This window comes from Mirounga angustirostris, unplaced genomic scaffold, assembly GCF_029215605.1.
Source record: "Mirounga angustirostris isolate CCGP_5_RB_7025 unplaced genomic scaffold, mMirAng1.0.hap1 SCAF_9, whole genome shotgun sequence".
Classification (NCBI taxonomy): Eukaryota; Metazoa; Chordata; class Mammalia; order Carnivora; family Phocidae; genus Mirounga; species Mirounga angustirostris.
The window spans coordinates 48,539,543-48,560,123 of record NW_026991717.1 but is presented as its reverse complement, the minus strand read 5'-3'; the positions used below and the strand labels follow the sequence as shown (position 1 = coordinate 48,560,123).

The 20,581-nt window shown below is 35.1% G+C and overlaps 1 long non-coding RNA gene across 1 annotated transcript; it reads right to left on the bottom strand.

Moving 5' to 3' along the window:
• Nucleotides 1-350: 350 nt before the first annotated feature.
• Nucleotides 351-19,453, bottom strand: LOC129046519 (uncharacterized). Its single transcript, XR_008508046.2, has 3 exons — nucleotides 19,114-19,453; nucleotides 8,482-8,602; nucleotides 351-1,417 (listed from the first exon to the last, which is right to left on the bottom strand). It is a non-coding gene; the product is annotated as an uncharacterized LOC129046519 (long non-coding RNA).
• Between the last annotated feature and the right edge of the window lie 1,128 nt (nucleotides 19,454-20,581).

Genomic DNA, 20,581 nt, shown 5'->3' with positions numbered 1-20,581 from the left:
TCAGTGCAGCCCAAGCAAACACTCCTGCCTTCAGATGTTAAGGTTTCTCTTGACAGGGTATTCCTTCAACTCTGCCACTGGATCATTTTGTTTCATTCATTGTCAGACCCTCAGTGATCCTAAAAATACATCTTAGCTCATCACAGTCACTCCCATTCACCATTTTAATCTTCTCAGACTCATGTGGAAAATTCCTGTCCTTCACAGGGATTATAGCGATGACCACAGTCAAAGGCACATTTACAGCTAAAGAATACTTCTGGAAGTTGTTTATCATCTTTCTTTAAAACAAAAGTAAAACAAGTTCAGAGTGCATACTTATGTTTTGTTATATCTACTACTTCCACCTTCAACTAACTAGTTTCCTTTCAACTAACAGTCAATTTAAGAGAAGTAAGATTTTTAAATTTAAAATGTGAGTTTTTCCGACAGATGTTCGCGAGGATGCGGAGAAAGGAGAACCCTCCTACGCTGTTGGTGGGAATGCAAGCTGGTGCAGCCGCTCTGGAAAACAGTATGGAGGTTCCTCAAAAAGCTGAAAATAGAGCTACCCTACGACCCAACAATTGCAATACTGGGTATTTACACCAAAGATATAAATGTAGTGATCTGAAGGGACATGTGCACCCCAATGTTTATAGCAACAATGTCCATAATAGCCAAACTATGGAAAGAGCCTAGATGTCCATCAACAGATGAATGGATAAAGAAGAAGTGGTATATATATATATATATATATATTTATATATATGCACAATGGAATATTATGCAGCCATCAAAAAAAATGAAATCTTGCCATTTGCAATGATGTGGATGGAACTAGAGGGTATTATGCTAAGCAAAATAAGTCAGAGAAAGACAAGTATCATATGATCTCACTGATATGAGGAATTTGAGAAACAAGGCAGAGGATCATAAGGGAAGGGAGGGAAAAATGAAACAAGATGAAATCAGAGAGGGAGATAAACCATAAGAGACTCTTAATCTCAGGAAACAAACTGAGGGCTGCTGGCTGGGTTGGTGGGGTGTGGGAGGGATGGGGTGGCTGGATGATGGACATTGGGGAGGGTATGTGCTATGGTGAGTGCTGTGAATTGTGTAAGACTGATGAATCACAGACCTGCACCCCTGAAACAAATAATACATTATATGTTAATAAAAAAAATTTTTTTTAATAACATAAAATGTGAGTTTTTCTCCTCTTTAAAATTTTTTTAGGTCAAAAATGCAAAACAGGGCACCTGGGTATTTCAGTCGGTTGAACATCCAGCTCTTGGTTTCAGCTCAGGTCATGATCTCAGGGTTGTGGATTGGGCCCCACGTCAGGCTCCATGCTCAGCGCAGAGTCTGCTTGAGATTCTTTCCCCCTTCTGCTCCCTTCCATTCTGCTCTTCCCCCCTGCTCATGCTCTCTCTCTCTAAAGTAAATAAATAAATAAATAAATAAAATCTTTAAAAATAATAAAAAGTTTAAAAATGCAAAACATTTGAATAAACAAAAAGAAAATATAAGATACTACATAATCCCATAAACCAGACTTAACCACTGCCAACTTTTTTGTTTTGTATGTCTTTCATATATATCTATGTATCTATATCTATACTACAAAATCTCCATACAAATTTGTTGTTAAAAATCTTTAAGATACTGAAAATGTGCTGCCTTAAGTTCCACTAAGTTTATCACATGATCACCACTTGTCACCATGATTTCAAGAGATTTCTTTAAATAATGTGCTAATGTATGTATAGCAGTTGCTTAATAAATATAATCTCATATTCATAAACTAGATTGGATTATATGACTTCATATAATTTCGATTGTGTTAAAGGCGCAACATCAATGCAATAGGTTTGGAGAAATGTAAATTCTACTATTTTTTTTTACTTTTTTAAAAAATTAAATTCAATTAGCCAACATATAGTACATCATTAGTTTCAGATGTAGAGTTCAATAATTCATCAGTTGCATATAACACACAGTGCTCATCACATCACATGCCCTCCTTAATGCCCGTCACCCAATTATCCCATCCCCCCACCCACCTCCCCTCCAGCAACTGTCAGTTTGTTTCCTATAGTTAAGAGTCTCTCATGGTTTGTCTCCCTCTCTGTTTTCTTTCCATTCCATTTTCCCTCCCTTCCTCTATGATCCTCTGTGCTATTTCTTATATTCCACAAGAGTCCAATGCCAGATGGCTTCCCAGGGGAATTCTACCATTTAAAGAAGAACTAATACCTATTCTTCTGAAGCTGTTAAAAAAATAGAAATGGAAGGAAAACTTCCAAACTCATTCTATGAGGCCAGCACCACCTTGATCCCCAAACCAAAGATCCCACCAAAAAGGAGAATTACAGACCAAGATCCCTGATGAACATGGATGCAAAACTTCTCACCAAGATAATAGCTAGTAGGATCCAACAGTACATTAAAAGGATGATTCACCACGACCAAGTGGGATTCATTCCTGGGATGCTAGGGTGGTTCAACATTTGCAAATCAATCAACATGATACATCACATTAATAAAAGAAAGAACAAGAACCATATGATCCTCTTAATTGATGCAGAAATCCTACTATTAAGAAACACCTAACAAAAGATTTCACTCTTTCCACTCATAGTGTTTGTTTTCATAGCATTTAACTCTAAACTGGCTCATATTCATCAGAAATTAACATAGCAGCAAATTGTGTTAGTTTAACTATTTCAAGCTTGAGGTTATGAATATACTCAGCCTTTTTAAAAAATAAGAAAAAGAGCTTCCCCAAGGAAGTTTCTGTCCCGTGTCCTATATTGTCTCTTCAAGCACCCTATTCTTCTCTGGTGGTCTTTTGTACGGACAAATATTGATAAAGATTGTCCACATGGGCTGCCTTAACTTCCTTACTAATTCCCCCATAATGCTGGACACTGGATTCCTCCCACATTACTTTACTGACACCAGGCTCCTGTATTTGTTAGGACAGAGGTTTGGCTACTATTAATCAAACTGTTCCTTTTCTATTGAGTTGTATGAATTCTTTATATATATTGGATATTAACCCTTTATCAGATATATGATTTGCAAATATTTTCTCCCATTCTGTAGGTTGCCTTTTCATTTTGTTTTTGGTTTCCTTTGCTGTACAGAAGCTTTTTTATTTTTTTAAAATTTTATTTATTCATCTAACAGAGAGAGACACAGTGAGAGAGGGAACACAAGCAGGGCGAGAGGGAGAGGGAGAAACAAGCCTCCCACCAAGCAGGGAGCCCGATGTGGGGCTCGATCCCAGGACCCCGGGATCATGACCTGAGCTGAAGGCAGACGCCCAACGACTGAGCCACCCAGGCACCCCAGTACAGAAGCTTTTTAGTTTGATGTAGTCGCACTTGTTTATTTTTGCTTTTGTTGCCTTTGCTTTGGTGCCAAATCCAAAAAAATCATTGTGAAGATCAAGGTCAAGGAGCTTAGGCTCTATGTTCCTTTCTAGGAGTTTTATGGCTTCACCTCTTACATTCAAGTCTTTAATCCATTTTGAGTTGACTTTTGTGTATGGTGTACATATGTCCATTTTTAGATACATGATTTGCAAATATTTTTCCCACCCTGTGGTTTGTCTTTTCATTTTAAAATGGTGTGTTTTGAAGAGAAAAAGGTTTTAATTTTGGCAAAGGCCAATATACCATTTGTTTTTAAAGATTTACTTATTTATTTTAGAGAGAGAGTGAGAGCATAAGCATGAGGGGCAGAGGGAGGCAGAAAATCTCAAGCAGACTGTGCTGAGCACAGAGCTCAATGAGGGGCTTGATCTCAGGACCGCAAGATCATGACCTGAGCCAAAACCAAGAGTTGGAGGCTTAACCAACTGTGCTACCCAGGTGCTCCCAGTACACCATTTTTAAAATGAATTATGTTTTTGATGTCATATCTAAAAAATCTTTGTCTAACCCATAGTCACAAAAATTTTTGCTGATGTTTTCTTTTAGAAATTTTATAGTTTTAGGTTTTACCCTTATATCTATGATCCATTTTGAGTTAATTTTTGTGCATGGTGTGAGATCAGGGTCTATATTTGTTTACTTGTGTTAATGGATATACAATTATTCCAGCTCCATTTTTCTAAAAAAATATATTCTTTGGTGAGCCTGGGTGGCTCAGTTTGTTGAACGTCTAACTCTTGGTTTTGGCTCAGATTGTCATCTCGGGATCATGGGATTGAGCCCCATGTCAGGCTCTGGGTTCAGCATGGAGTCTGCTTGAGATTCTCACCCTCTCTCTCTGCCTCTCCCCCCACTCATACACTTCGCCCCCTCTCTAAAATAAAAATAAATAAATAAAATCTTTTAAAAAGAATATTCTTCTCCTATTGAATTGTTTTGGAATCTTTGTCAAAAACTGACAGACTGTAAATGTGTGAATTTATTTCTGGACCTACTGCTCTTTTACATTGATTTTAATGTCTATCTTTATGCCAACACTACACTATGTTAATTTCTGAAATTTTGTAGTAAGTTTTGAGATCATCAGTATAAACCCTCTAGTTTTGTTCTTCTTTTCAACATTTGTTTGGCTATTCTAGGTGCTTTTCATTTTTATATAAATATTAGGATCAATTTGTCAATTTCTATGTCAACAATGTTTTATAGTTTTTAGTGTATAGGTCTTGCCCTTCTAATAACTTTATTCCTAAGAATTTTATTATCTTGTATGCTATGGTGAATAGAAATGTTTTCTTAATTTCATTATTGGATTGCTGTACTGATCCTGCATCTTGTGGCCTCACTTCTCAATTCTAGTTTTTTGTTTTGCTTTGCTTTGTCTAGATTCCCTAGAGTTCTTGCAGGGTGGGAGGGAAGGAGACTCAGGGTTCTCCCTGGTAGAAAAGTCCCTCCCTATTCCAATGTCTGCCATAACAGCCCTAGTTCTATCTTATTGATATATTGATGTTCAGCTTTAAAATATCATTTGAATACAAATAATCTAGTTTATCGTCATTGTGCAGATGAGGAAACTGATCTCAGAGAATCACTGAGTAATTTGATCGCAGTTTAAAATTAAATGAAATATTACAAAGGCAAAATAAGGTATGACATGGACATACAAAAGAAGTTAAGTGAATCAGTAAAATTGCAGCTAGTCTTGTTCTTAATGATACATTTTATTCTCTCATTATAAATATTAATTCACAGTGGATACAACTCTTTGGCTTTATGTAAATTTCATAGAAAAAACATGTAGATTTGTAATTTTTCTTATCTCAAATTGAAGCTGCATTTGAAAAGGTTAAAAGGATACATAATTACACCGTTATTAAATGTCATATGGACTGATACTGTGCAGGTTAGGCCAAGTGGCTCTGTAACTCGAGTGTTAATTATTTGCAAACCTGCATATGGGAGGCCCCCAAGGATATTATTACTGAAGTATTGGCCTTCTCCTGACTTCACTGCTGTTAGTGTCAGCAAAGCCAGGGAATCTGTCATGTCTTTCCTGTTTATTCATAGAGGTTGTAGTGGTATTTTAGTAATATTCTTGCTTTTCATGGATAGTTGCTTCTACTTTTGAATTTATATCTCATGTAACATTTTAATAATCCTTTTCATGTGCAGAGCTCACTTAAAATGTATAATAGCCAACTTGTTATTAACTCTTTTTGACAGAGAGAAATTAGTGAGAACTGAATATTAACAAGCAGAGAAAGAAAGCCACCAGGACTTTCAGTTATTAATAGAAGTAGGAGTTATACCCAGAGACTTTTTGACACAAGATACCAGGTAGTGAACAGTCTTATTTTAAAATAGCATGGCAAAAATACTCTGAAAAGCCCAAGTAAAATGATGGAAACAAGAAAAGAGAATAATATATATACATATATATTTTTTAAGTATTTGAAAACGTCTGCACTTAACCTTGGTAGAAAAACTAATTATAACCATTACACAGTAATTAGAAGCCATTTAGTTTTTGTCATTTACTTAACTATGCTTATATATTGTAGACATTAAGTGTCTTCAGTTGGGAAAGAACGGAACAGAATAGCTACTTATTAAAGTACAAGATAAAGGTTGCTGTGTCTAAATCTACCTTTTTTGTTGTTGTTATGATATCAGGAAGGTATCAGGGAGCCATTGAAAATGAGAAATTGGGTCATTGCTTACAAGTAGATACTAGAAATTTCAATATAGCATGAATATTTTCACTTGGAAACAGCTTTACGACTGGAGATTTGTGTGTGATAATACGTACAACTATAACCCTCCATTATATCTTAAAATGGAAAACTTAGCTCCAAGATCCAAATTTTTATAAACATATTGCTCATATAGAGAATCATGAATTACAAATGTAACACATGAGGAATATGCACACAACTAACGTATTTTATCTTTTTATAACTAATATATTTTAAATTGATTTCAAAAAATAATTTTACCAGCTATTTTAGAACTTAGAAGCATTTTGGTAGCATTTTGGTAGACCAGAGATCATTTAAAATCTGTTAAGATCATGTGCACTGATGCCTTCTTTTTCTTTTGATCAACTTCCCTACAACAAGAGAGAAAGTATACAAGATGCTTCCCTTGACTCTAAAGCTGTCTATGTTCAAAATTTATTTTATGCCAGTGGTGCTCTTCTTATTAATAAGGATTTTTAAAAAGTATCTACTATCTTTCAGTGCCTGCCATGGGAGAAGATCACTGCCAAGCATTACACATTCATACTAGGGCCACCTCTGTATCTATATCATGTATCAGGGAGGTCAGATGTCTGGGACTGGGGCTCAAATCCTGGCTCTGCTCCTTAAAAACATGTGAAATTGGGCACTTAATTCAATTTCCCCTAAACTTAGTTTTTCATTAGTTTCACAACACCAACTTTATGGAATTGTTATGAGAATTAACACAGCTGTATATAAATAAAGACATGACTCCTCATAGGCACTAAATAAATGGTAGATATGTAGTAACAATGTTTTGTTCATCACTATCTCAGGATCAGGGAATAAAACTTCTGGTGGGAAAAGTGAAGAAATTATGAAAACCATCTTCTGTTCTATTTCTTGCTTGCCCTCTGTCTTCTGTATTTCTCCACTGCAGTAAGTAGTAGTAAGCAGTGAAGGAGGCTCTGCAATGTTGAGGAAAGCTGCAGCCAGCTCCAGACCTACCTCAGTGTTGGTCCAGGATTTCAGTGAAAAGAATAAAGCAATTCTTTGAGTTTACTGTCCAGGCCAGCTCACTAGGTTTGTCAAGCAGACAAAGATGGAGTCAGGGGGCGCCTGAGTGGCTCACTTGGTTAAGGGACCGACTCTTGGTTTCATCTTGGGTCATGATCTCAGGGTTGTGAGATCAAGCCCTGTGTGGGGCTCTGCTGTCAATGGGGAGTCTGCTTCTTTCCCTCTCTCTCTCTCCCTCTCCCTCTGCCCTTCCCCCCCGCTCATGCTCTCTTTCTCTAAAATAAATAAATAAATCTTTTTTAAAGGGTGGAATCTTTACTTAGGATTATAGACTATGCACTGGACTGGAGAGTCTTCTGTTATGTTTCTTAAGGAGTCTGAGAAAAGCCATCTCTGACAAGATGGGCTACAGGTCAAAAACCCTTAAATTAAACAAACCTTGTACCCATTAAATTAGTAAAGGTAATTTTTAAAAATTCCAAAACCATGTGTGGGTGGGCAATGGGGATGTAGGCTGACTCATACATTGCTGGTGCTACTGTAAGAGTAGATTTTTGGGACAGTAAATTGAATGAGATTTAAGGGGGAAATAATCTTAAAACTAATCATATTGGTCAAGATTTCCTTATTTAAGAAAATGCATTCTTCCAGAACTTCGAAGGACTACAGTTGCTGACCTTATTGAAGATTGAGCTGTTGACCATCCAAGATTTAGATCCTACATCTCAAGATGTGCAAGAAAGAGTGGACTATCTTTTACTTTCCAGCTTGGACACCCATTGAAAAGACTTGGGTCATATGTCTTCCCACCAACAAACCAGTCACTGCCCAGTCACTGCTTTCCTGCTCATACATTCTTCAAAGGAAAGAGGGTGAATGTACCAGACAACAGAGGATAGGAAAATATCCTAGATAAAATAACTGTCACCACATCCAATATTCTAACCATGCCCATTGTCGTGATATTATTATTCCTGAAAATATATTCCAAGAAGTAAATTGAAATGGTGATGGGGGAGGGTTTGTGCAATTACTGTGCCAACGTATCATAGCTGTGTACCTTTTAACAGGAAAAGAAAAACAAAACCAAACCTAACCTGGCAATGGCCGAAATGCTCAAATGCTGAGGAATGGTAAAGGTACTTCAGCATATTACAATAATAAGCCATCTTATCCAATTCAATTTATTAAAGATTGAGAATGTATGTATTTTGTTTAACAGTTAGTGGGAATATAAGGATGGATAAGGCGTGGTCCCTTCCTCCCCTTAAGTGGTCACTATGTGGTGTTAGTGATAATGGTAATGGACATTTTTGAGCACTTACTAGTTGATAGGCAGTATGTCAAGTGCTGTATTATTACATTCAATCCTCTGAACAATATGGGACTTCATCCAAGGCCTTATAACTCCAAACTTACATTGTAGTAGGCATTTAAAACAAAAATCTGTAGGATCACAGAGAGAATGGTTATTTTTTTACACTGAGTTATAATTTGACATGCAATAAGTTGCACACATTTAAAGTATACAATTTAATAAACATTGAAATGCAACTGTGAAGCCATCTGATCTCTTTTCTGTAACTATAGATTAATATGCATTTCTAGAATTTTATATTTGTTTGACTCAGCCTAATTATATTGAGATTCATCCATATTGTTGCATGTATCAAAAGTTCAGCTCTTTTTTTTTTTTTTTGCTGAGTAATATTCCACTGTTTGAATATACCACAATATGTTTACCCATTCACCTGTTGAAGGACATCTGAGTTGTTCCCAGTTTTAGACTATTACAAATAAGGCTGTTATGACAGCCATGTACAAGTCTTTGTATAGTCAGTGCTTTCATTTCTCTTGGGTAAATAACTAGGAATGGAAAGGCTGAATCATATGCTAAGTATATATTTAACTTTTTTTTAATTTAAAATTTTTATTTTGAGATAATTAAAGATTCAAATGCAGTTGCAAAAAATAATACAGAGAGCCTGTGTGCCCTTTACCCATTTTTTTCCTCCAATAGTAACATCTTGCATTACTAACAATATCAAAACTGAGATATTGACACTAATAAAGTGAAAATACAGAATATTTCTATCACCACAAGGATTCCTCATGTTCCCCTTCTATAGACACATCTACTTCCCTCCTACACCTCCCCACCAAGAACCAAATACTAATTAGTTCTCCATTTCTAAAATTCATTTAAAGAATATTATATAAATGGAATCATTCAGTAGGAAACCTTTAGGGGTTATCTTATTTTTAAGTTTTTAAAAATTTAATTCCAGTATAGTTAACATACAGTGTTACATTAGTTTCAGGTATACAACATAGTGATTCAACAATTCTATACATTACTCAGTGCTCATCATAAGTGTACTCTTAATCCCCTTTATCTATTTCACCTGTTCCCCTACCACCCCCCCCCCACCTCTGGTAACCATCAATTTGTTTTCTATAGTTGAGTCTGTTTCTTGGTTTGTCCCTCTCTCTTTTTCCTTTGTTCATTTGTTTTGTTTTTTAAATTCAACATGAGTGAAATCATATGGCATTTGTCTTTGTCTGATTTATTTGCTTAACACTATAATCTTCAGTTCCATCCATGTTGTTACAGATGGCAAGATTTCATTCTTTTTATATGGCCAAATAATATTTCATTGTATGTATACACATCTTCTTTACCCATTCACCTATCGGATGCATATTTGGGCTGCTTCCATAATTTGGTTATTGTAAATAATGCTGCAATAAACATAGAGGTGTATGTATCCCTTTGAATTAGTGTTTTCTTATTTTTTTTTTTGGTAAATACCTAGTAGTGGAATTACTGGATCATAGTGCAGTTCTCTTAACTTTTTGAGGACCCTCCATACTGTTTTCCACAGTGGCAGCACCAGTTTGCATTCCCACCAACGGTGCAAGAGGGTTCCTTTCTCTCCACGTCCTCGCCAACACTGTTGTTCTTGTGGGGATTAGCTTTTTTCACTCAGAATAATTCTCTGGAGATTCACTCAGGGTGTTGTGTGTATCAGTTTGTTCATTCCTTTTATTGCTGAGCAGCATTCCATGGTCTGGATTTATCACATTTGTTTAATCATTCATGCACTGAAGTACATTTATGTCGTTTCCAGTTTTTAGCTATTACAAAGAAGCTCCTGTAAACATTCACGCGCAGGTATTGATATGAATATAATTCTTCATTTTTCCAGGGTAAATGCCCAGGAGTGCAATTGCTTGGTAATATGGCATTTTTTTTTAAAGATTTTATTTATTTATTTGACAGAGAGAGACATAGCAAGAGTAGGAACACAAGCAGGGGGAGTGGGAGAGGGAGAAGCAGGCTTCCCGCGGAGCAGGGAGCCCGATGTGGGACTCAATCCCAGGACCCTGGGATCATGACCTGAGCTGAAGGCAGACGCTTAACGACTGAGCCACCCAGGCGCCCGGTAATATGGCATTTGCATGTTCAGTTTATTCAAACATGGCCAAACTGCTTTTCAGAGTGGCTATATGCCATGTTACCATCCTACTGGAAACATATGAGTGATCCAGTTTATTCATGTTGCCAACATTTGGTATTATCACTGTTTTCTTTTAGCCATTCTGATAGATATGTAGTAATATCTCATTGTGGTTTTAATTCGCATTTCTCTAAAGCCACCAGGACTTTCAGTTATTAATAGAAGTAGGAGTTATACCCAGAGACTTTTCACGTGCTTTTCTGCCATCTGTATATTCTCTTCAGTGAAATGTCTCTTTGTGCTTTTTTTCCCATTTTCTAATTGGATTATTTTATTGTTGACATTTGAGAGTTCCTTATGTATTTTAGATAGTGCATTGTTAGATATGTGGCTGGCAAATAATTTTTCACATTCATTGCTTGTTATGTTATCTTCTTAATGTGTTCTTAGAGTTTTAATTTTGAGGAAGCTCAGTTTATCAATTTTCCTTTATGGATTGTGCTTTGGTGACAAGTCTAAGAACTCTTGGCCTGGTCCTAGATGTTGAAGATTTTTTTCCTTTTCTTCCCCCCTTAAAAGTGTTATAGCTTTAAATTTAAATTTATGTATGAAATCCACCATGAGTTGACTTATATGTAAAGTATAAAATGTAGGTCAAGGTCTGTTTTTTAACCTATGGGTGTCCATTTCTCCATCACCATTTGTTTAAAGGCAAACTTTCCTACATTGAATTGCATCTGCACATTTGCCAAAATTCAGGCATATTTGTGTGGGAATTGCAGGGGGAGGTCTCTTTTCTGTTCCATTAATCAATGTGTCTATTCATCAATAATACCAATCTCTCTTGATTTTTTTAACTATTCTAGTTTGTCTTCCATAGAAATTTTAGAAGAATCTTCTCTATATCTACAAAAATTCTTGTTGAGGTTTTGGTGGGAATTGTGTTAAATCAGAATATTAATTTGGGAAGAATTAACTATGTTCTTTCTTCCAATCCATAAACATGGTATGACTCTCTACTTAACTGAGATCCTTGATTTTTTTTATTCAAGTACAATTAACATACAATGTTATATTAATTTCAGATATACAATATAACAATTCAACAATTCTATTCATTGCTCATCATGACAAGATTACTCTTACTCCCCTTCACCTATTTCACCCATCCCCCCACCTACCTCCCCTCTGGCAACTACTAATTTGTTCTCTACATTTAAGAGTCTGTGTCTTTTGTTGTCTCTCTTTTCTTTGTTCATTTGTTTTGTTTCTTAAATTTTACACATGAGTGAAACCATATGATATTTATCTTTCTCTGACTGACTTATTTCACTTAGCATTAGACCCTCTAGAACCATCCATGTTGTTGTTGCCAATAGCAAGATTTCATTCTCTTTTATGACTGTGTAATATTCCACTGTCTATATATACATCTTTTTTTGTAACTAAATTTGTTTATTTGTATCATGATTTGTTCCCCCAAAGATTTTTTGTATTTGATTTTAGTTGACACATCATATTACAGTAGTTTCAGGTGTACAGCTTAGTGATTTGACAAGTTTATACAGTATACTATGTTCATCACAAGTGTAGCTACCATCTGTCCTGTTACATTACTATTACAATATCATTTACTGTATTCCTTCTGTTGTACCTTTTATTCCCATGACTTGTTCATTCCATAACTTGGAAGTCTATATCTCCCGTTCCCCCATTTTGCCCAAGCCCCGCACTTCTCTCCCCTCTGGCAGCCATCAGTTTATTCTGTTTTTATAGGTCTGATTCTGCTTTATAACAGATATGGGAGTTTAGTATATGACAAAGGGGGGCATTAGTGGGAAAAAGCCAGATTCTCCAAATAAGTCATGCTTATACAACTTATACCCAAATAAATTCTTCCCAAAGCAAAATTTGATAACAAAAATGACTCCATAAGTTATTAGAAGAAAACATAGATTTCTATATATAATCTTGGAGTAGGGATAAATGATGTAAAACCAGGATTACATTAAGGAAAATAATAAGTAAATCTGACTACATAAAAATTAGTAACATTGCCAATGAAAGCCATATATATTAAAGTTAAAAACAACATATTGGCAAGAACATTTGAATATTAATTATGAAGTGCCACTTAAAAATCCACAATGAGTATTTACAACTCAGTTGGAAAAGATAAACACCACTAATAGAAATGTGGGAAATGAAATGAGAAGTCATTTCACAACAAAATGTGCTAAGAATAAAAACAAATGCTCATCCAGTGCATACTTTAAAAGTTGCAAGTAAAAAAAAAAAAAAAAAGCAATGGTGTACTACTTTTTACCAATAAGTAGTATAATTTTACCTATAATTTAACAAAGATCAAAACATTTGTTTAATATTACTCATGGGCACGATGTAGAGGTACAGATGCTCTCAAAACCTGAGGATGCAAATTTAAATTAGTTGTAACTGCTATAGCAAAATTTAGCTACATAAATAATTTGTCAGATTTATTGAGGTATAATTTACATGTGGTAAAATATATTCTTTTAAAATGTATAATTTGATGAGTTTGACAAACACATACAGTTATATAAACATCACTACAAATTTTTCATCTATGAATTATATTTTGTTCCATTAATCTTTCTAGTCATATGTGATATTACTTTAAGTGTTGATAATATTCACAATCTTGCCTTAAGAAGTGACTGTGCATCTATCCTCTATCTACATCTTATCATAAGAAAGATAATAAATAATTGCTTGACTTAATATTTTAATAAACCCAATGAAACTAATTATTTAATACCTATTACTGAGTGTTATATTTAAATTAAATCAAAATAATAACAAGTTTAAAAGCAAAATGTAATAATATAAGATACTAGGAAAATTTTAATGTTTTAACATCAGTGAACAAACTTCGGTACTATATTTAGTTACCCTATTTAAGACCTCCAACATAATAAAATCTTTTTGTAGTTTTATGGTCTCCTCCAAGGAATGATTGGTATTTGTGTTTAGTGCAGCAAACAGTGAGTTTCTGATTGCACTGCAGCTCTAATTTATCAGGACTGAGCTAGAATGAGCTTGCACATTTTGAATTAGACTGCAGAAGGGTGCAAGTAGTCAATAAACCTTGGCATCATTTCCAGATTGGCATGTGAAAACCCAAAAGGCGCCCTTTGTCCATAGTCATTTCTTCAAATACTGGAGAATTAATAATGCTTCTGTTCAAAATGAATGTGTTAAAATTGGAAGACTGCAGAACAAATCTTTTTAAATAACAGGGTCAGTAAACATGAATCACCATTTGTATACAGATCCAGCAGATTATAAGAGTAGACTGAGTTTTCCAAGGCCTCCCCAGCCTGGGTATAAATGGGGTCATGGTCACAGCAACAGTCTCAAGTCCTCATCTTTATTGTGTCATAGTACTTTAGATGAATTCTAGGTATAAAACATATAGCTAGATTGTATTTTGAAATCCTATTTAACAATCTTGACCAGTTCAATCCATCTCATTTATTATGACCACTCATATATTTGGATTCATTCCTACCATATTGTCTACTTTCTAGGCTTTTTATTTGTTCCCCCTTGTCTGCTTGCTTGCTTGCTTGCTTGCGTATGTATGTATGTATGTATGTATGTATGTATGTATGTATTCATTCATTCATTTGATTGAGTTTTCATTTTCTTTTTTTTCCCCCAGTGTAAAAAGGTGTTTTTATTAAAGCATGGGGACAGGACCCATGGGCAGAAAAAGTTTGGATTGAGTTTTCTTTACTTACCTTTTCTCCCTTTACCGATTTGGGAGTTACTGATTGTACTTGACTGAAAATCTAAAATTAGTCAATATCTCTTTCTTCTTAAAATGTGATTCTTCATTTTCTTTTTTATATCATCATCTATTAATTTGATTTATCCACATTGTTTTGCTCATGTTATTCTTACAGTCCATATCTCACTCTGGGTTAAATTTCCTAAAGTATGTATTTTTATCTTTCTTCAGGGGTCTGAGTGCAATAAATTTATCCTTTGCTTGTTTAGAAGGGATTTTATTTTTCCTTTATCCTGAAGACAATTCACTGGGCATAGGTTTATAGAGTTGGAGTCATTTTCCTTCAATATTTTGAAATTATTATTCTATCATCTTATGACTGTCAACATAACAAGTCTATAGTCAGCCAGTTGAATTTTTTTTTCCATTATAAATACACTGTCTTTTCTTCTTTGGTGTCTTAAATTTTCTTTCTGTCTTTGGTATTCTGTACTTTGGTGACAATGTGTCTACTTCTGCATTTCATTTGATTTATCCAGTAGGGTACTTGGTGTATATTCAGTCTGAAGATTCATGTCCTTTCTTTAATTCTAGAAAATGTGCAGCCATTTTCTCTACAAACATAGATGCTCCTCTATTTTTTTCCTTGTAGAATTGTTTTGAGATATATGTTAGACGTGCTAATTACACCCTTTATATCTTATAACCTCTCTTTCATGTTTTCCATATCTCTAATGTACAGTCTGTGTAATATTCAGTGATCTATCTTCCAGATTACTAATTCCCTTTTTTACTATTTAAACATTTACTGAGTTTTAAATTTCACTGCCTATAATGACTATATTCATTTATAAAAATATGCTTCATTCTTTTTAAATTTGCCTCTTTTCTCTCACAGTGATTTATTTATCATTGTGATTGCTATTACTTCTTTCATCTACGACCATTTTAACAATTTTTTTTGTAGATTGAGATTATTCTGTCACCTCAAGTTCTTAGCCTGTCAGTCAGTTCTCCAGTTTGTTATGTCTGGTGACTCTTCCTCATGCTATATCACCTCATGTTGTTTATAAATTTTTATTTCTAGCTTAACTTCAATGGGGATTTGCTTTATATGTGTAAATTAATGCATCCTGCGGGTGTAGAAGATCCCCATGGAACAATTTTGTAGGGTTTTTTTCCTGCTGTGTGCCCTCACATTTTTTCAATAGTCAGGGATAATTTTTAAATTAATGAATTAGAGCATGGGATAATATAAATTCAGATACTGTACACCACACACAGTACTGGTGGAGTGGTCTCATGGTTAATTTTCTTAGAGGAGAACCCCAGCTCTGCTCCTCTGACATTCCCCAAATCAGGCAGATGACCAGATACCTTGTATTTTCCAAAAACTTCATGGGTGAAGTTCATTTAGTCTCCTTTTCATAGAAATAGCATCCTTGGGGAGACCCTAGTTTTATTCAGGGGCTCAGTTCCAGCTCCTTATTTAGGTTCAAGTTTCTATCCCAAAGTTAGCCAAATCTCTATAAAGACATTAAAACTCCCATCCCTAGCTATTAGACCTGATCAGGACTTCCCCTTCTGGTGATGGTGGATAGGTAATTTAGACCAATACTCCTATTGAAGAAAACTAAAAAAGGTTAGAATAGAACAACCATATTCTTAAAAGCATCAAAAAGTGTAAATCATATGAAGGAAATAAATACTGGAGTTAAATCCAGAGTAGAGAAAAACAGGGGGCATTTGCTGACTTAGAACAAGTAGCTGAGAGGACACAGAGTTGTATAGCCCAAATTGGTCTTCAAGGAAATAATTGATGCTTCAGCTGCTAAGAATGCTGTCAGCAAAGAGCCTTCAGTTATTGCCCTGTTCAGGGATTGTCTCAGCTGTAGGGAGCCACCTGACCAAGATCATACCATTCCTAGAATGGCCCACATCCAATTATTGATATGGAGGTATAAAAGTTTGGCCATTTTGTTCCTACTTAGGACAACACTAATGGGCCATTTCAAGTCACCTGTTATTGGGTCTGTATCATAGCCTGACTTTTCCTTCTACCCAATTTCTGCTTCCTTTACCTCCTTTTCACAGTTGTTGATCTCAACAAGACTCCCAAATAAACACCTTAAACACTAAACTCCATCTAGCTCTGCAGAATTATCAAAAACATTTTTGTTGCAGGTTGGGTTTTCTGTGAAGCAGAGCTTTTCATAGTTTTCAAAAGTTAGTGTGGAAAACTTAGAGTCTAGGGCTTAACTAAAGGTCATCTGTGGCCCAGAAAATCTCGAGTCCTAAGATTGGAATATAGTAATTTGAGCATTGACTGGAGCATTCATTCAAACACTTGACAGCAGCAACACAATCCACTTTGGAGAACTCCTACAAATCAATAAGGAAAAAGAACAATAACCCAGTAGAAAAATGGACAAAGGCTTGGATAGGTTCTCAACTCAGTAATCTTCAGGAAAATGCAAACTAAAACTGTAATAGATGCCTTTGATCACCTACTAGAATGGCTAAAATTTAAGACTAATATAACCAAGAGTTGTCAAGAATGTGGAAGAACAGAAACTGTCATGTACTTCTAAGTGGAATAGAATTGGTACAACCACTTCAGAAAATAGTTTGGTATTAGTCACTAAATTTTAAGATAGGCATACCTCCTGATCCAACAGTTTTACGGCTACATATGTTCATATTCTATAGAATTGCCTGTGTGTATGAAGAGACACATGCAAGGGTGTTCTTTGCAGCCAATGAACTGCTATACATAGTATTATTATTTATAGTAGCAAAAAACTGGAAAATATCCAAATATTCATCACCAAAAACTGTAGAAATTGTGTCCCTTAGTTATAGAATGTAAAACGCTTTTATTACACAATGAAATAATAACAGTAATGAAAGAAACAAACTATGAATACAATTCAGATGCAAAAACATGGATAACCTAACATAATGTTGAATAAAGGAAGCCAGACACAAAATAATACATTTTATATGATTCAATGCATATGAAGTACAAAACCAGATAAAAGTAAATTATACTGCTTAGACATGCATGTTTTATGTGGTCAAGTATAAAGAAAAACAAGGACATGATTACCATAATACAGTACAGAAGACCCTAAAGATCACACACACACACACACACACACACAAATGTAGAATTAATGAATGAATTCAGCAAAGTTTCAGGATACAAAATCAATGCCCAACAAAAAGCAGTTGCATTTCTATATGCTAACTGAACAATTTAAAAATGAATTAAGAATAAATGACAATTGTTGGTGAAGATGTGGAGAAAAAGGAACTCTTGTGCACTGTTGGTGCAAATGCAAACTGGTGTAGCCATTGTGGAAAACACTATGGAGGGTCCTCAAAAAATTAAAAATAGAGTTATCATACGATCTAGTAATTCCACCAGTGGGTATTTACCCAAAGAATACAAACACACTAATTTTATTTATTTCTTTAAGTAGGCTCCACATCCAGTGTGGAGCTCAACATAGGGTTTGAATTCAAGACCCTGAGATCAAGACCTGAGCTGAGATGAAGAGTTGGACTCAACCAACTGAGCTACCCAGGCACCCCCCACCAAAACACTAATTTTAAAAGATATATGCACTCTTATGTTTAATGCAGCATTATTTACAATAGCCAAATTATGGAAGCAACCCAAGTGTCCATTCATAGATGAATGATAAAGAAGATGTGCAATATCTATACACAATGGACTATTACTCAGCATAAAAAAGAATAAAATCTTGCCGTTTGCAATAACGTGGATGGATCTAGAGGGTATAACCCTAAGTGAAATAAGTCAGAGAAAGACAAATACCACATGATTTCACCCATACATGGAACTTAAGAAACAAAACAAATGAATAAAGAAAAAAAGGAGACAAACAAAAAAGCAAACTCTTAAATATAGAGAACAAATTGATGATTACCAGAGGGGAGGTGGGGGATGAAGGAAATAGTGGGGATTAAGGAGATTAAGAGTACACTCACTGTGATGGGCACTGAGTAATGTATAGAATTGTTGAATCACTATATTGTACACCTGATACTAATATAACAAAAATAAATTTAAAAAATAGAATTACCATATGATCCAGCAATTCCATGTCTGAGTATATACCCAAAATAATTAAAAGCAAGATTTTGAAGAGATAGCTGTACACTCAAGTTCATAACAGCATTATTCACAATAGTCAAAAGGTGGAAGCAACACAAGTGCTCATCAATGGATGAATGGATAAGCAAAATAAGGTATCTGCATATAATGTAACATTATTTACCTTTTAAAAAGAATGCAACTCCGACACATGGTACAACAACGATGAACCTTGAGGACATTATGCTAAGTGAAATAAGCCAGTTACAAAAAGATAAATACTACATGGTTCTACCTATATGAGGTACTTAGAGTAGTCAAAATTAAGAGACATAAAATGGAATTGTAGTTGCCAGGGGCTGGAGGGAAGGGAGGTTATGGAGTTAATGTTTAATGGGTATAGTTTCAATTTTGCAAGATGAAAAGAGCTCTGGAGATGAATAGTGGTGATGGTCACACAACAATAATAATGTATTTAATATTACTGCACTTTACACCGAAAGATAACTAAGATGGTAAATTTTATGTTTTGTGTATTTTACCACAATAGAAAATTGAAAATAATTCACTGGCCATGGTTCATGGGTTATTTCGTACTCACAGTTCTATTGATCTGTATGTCTGTCCTTATGCCAGTAGCACCTTGTTGTGATTATGTAGCTTTGTAGTAAGTTTTGAAATCAGAAAGTGTGAGTCCTCCAAATTTGTTCTTCTTTTTCAAGACTGTTTTGTCTATTTGGGGCCCTTACAATTCCATACGAATTTGAAGATTGGCTTTTCCAATTCTGTAATTAAAAAAAAAAAAAAGAAAGGCCGTTAGAGATTTGCTAGGGATTGCAGTGAATCTGTAGACCATCTCAGGCAGTGTTGCCGTCTTAACAATATTATGTCTTTCAATCCATAAACACAGGGTTCATTCCAATTATATAGGATCTCTGTTCTCCAGATAGATAACAAATAGGTTAGGAGAGGGAGGAGGGAAAAGAGAGAGAGAGGTAGATTTACTATAAGGAATTGGCTCATGCAATTATGGAGGCTGAGAAGTTCAAGATCTGCAGTTGGCAATATGGAGACCTAAGGAAGCTGGTGGTATTGTTCCAGTTTGAGTCTGAACTACTGAAAACCAGGAGAGCTGATGGTGTAAATTCCAGTCTGAGTCCAAGTCTGAGGGAAGGAGAATATCAGTGTACCAGTTCTGAGACAGGCAGAAAGGAAGATTTCTTTCTTACTGAGCCTTTTCTTCAACTCAGGACTTCAATGGATTGGATGAAGGCAACCAAATTGGGGATGGCAATTTGCTTTACTCGATCTACCTATCAAATGTTAATCTTGTCTAGAAACATCCTCAAAGACACACCAGAAATAATGTTTAACCAAATAATCTAAGCACCATGGCCCAGGCAAGATGAAATATAAAATTAATTATCACAGCTGGTTCTTACCTGCAGCCAAAGTTGAGAACCATTGCTCTAGACACTAGAAAGAATGAAATCTAAAGACTGGAACTGTCCCCAAGGAGTTAACAGTTGTCTTAATGGTCAGGTGCTCCTCATAATAAGTAGAAATACAAGTTAAGAGAATGGCTAAATAGGTTGGTTTGGGATGCAGAAATTGGAGGAAATGATATCCTAACAAAAGTTTGCTTTATGTACATCTAGAAACATATTCACTTTTTTCCGTATCTCCATACAAGAGAAGCAGATTCTAAACATGTAAACAGGGATTTTGATCTCTTTTAAGCAATGAACTACTAATGCAGGTTTATTGCACTGAACAAGAAAAATGACTTTAATTTTCAAGCATAATTTGAAAACGTGCCATTCAATTACTAAATATTTTAAAACTTTTCAGTATGTTCCCTCTTGTGCTCTTATAAACCTTTTATGAGTTGGGGAAAATTAGTGTCACATTCATGAATAAGTAAGCACAAAGGCTGCATTGGTGCAAATTCAATGATCACCACTATTTTTTCTTTTTTTTTTTGGTCATTTGGCAGCAAGAATAGACTTAACATCTAAACATAATCAGCACTGTTTGTGATGTTTTAGTCTACAACTCCAAATTCTAAA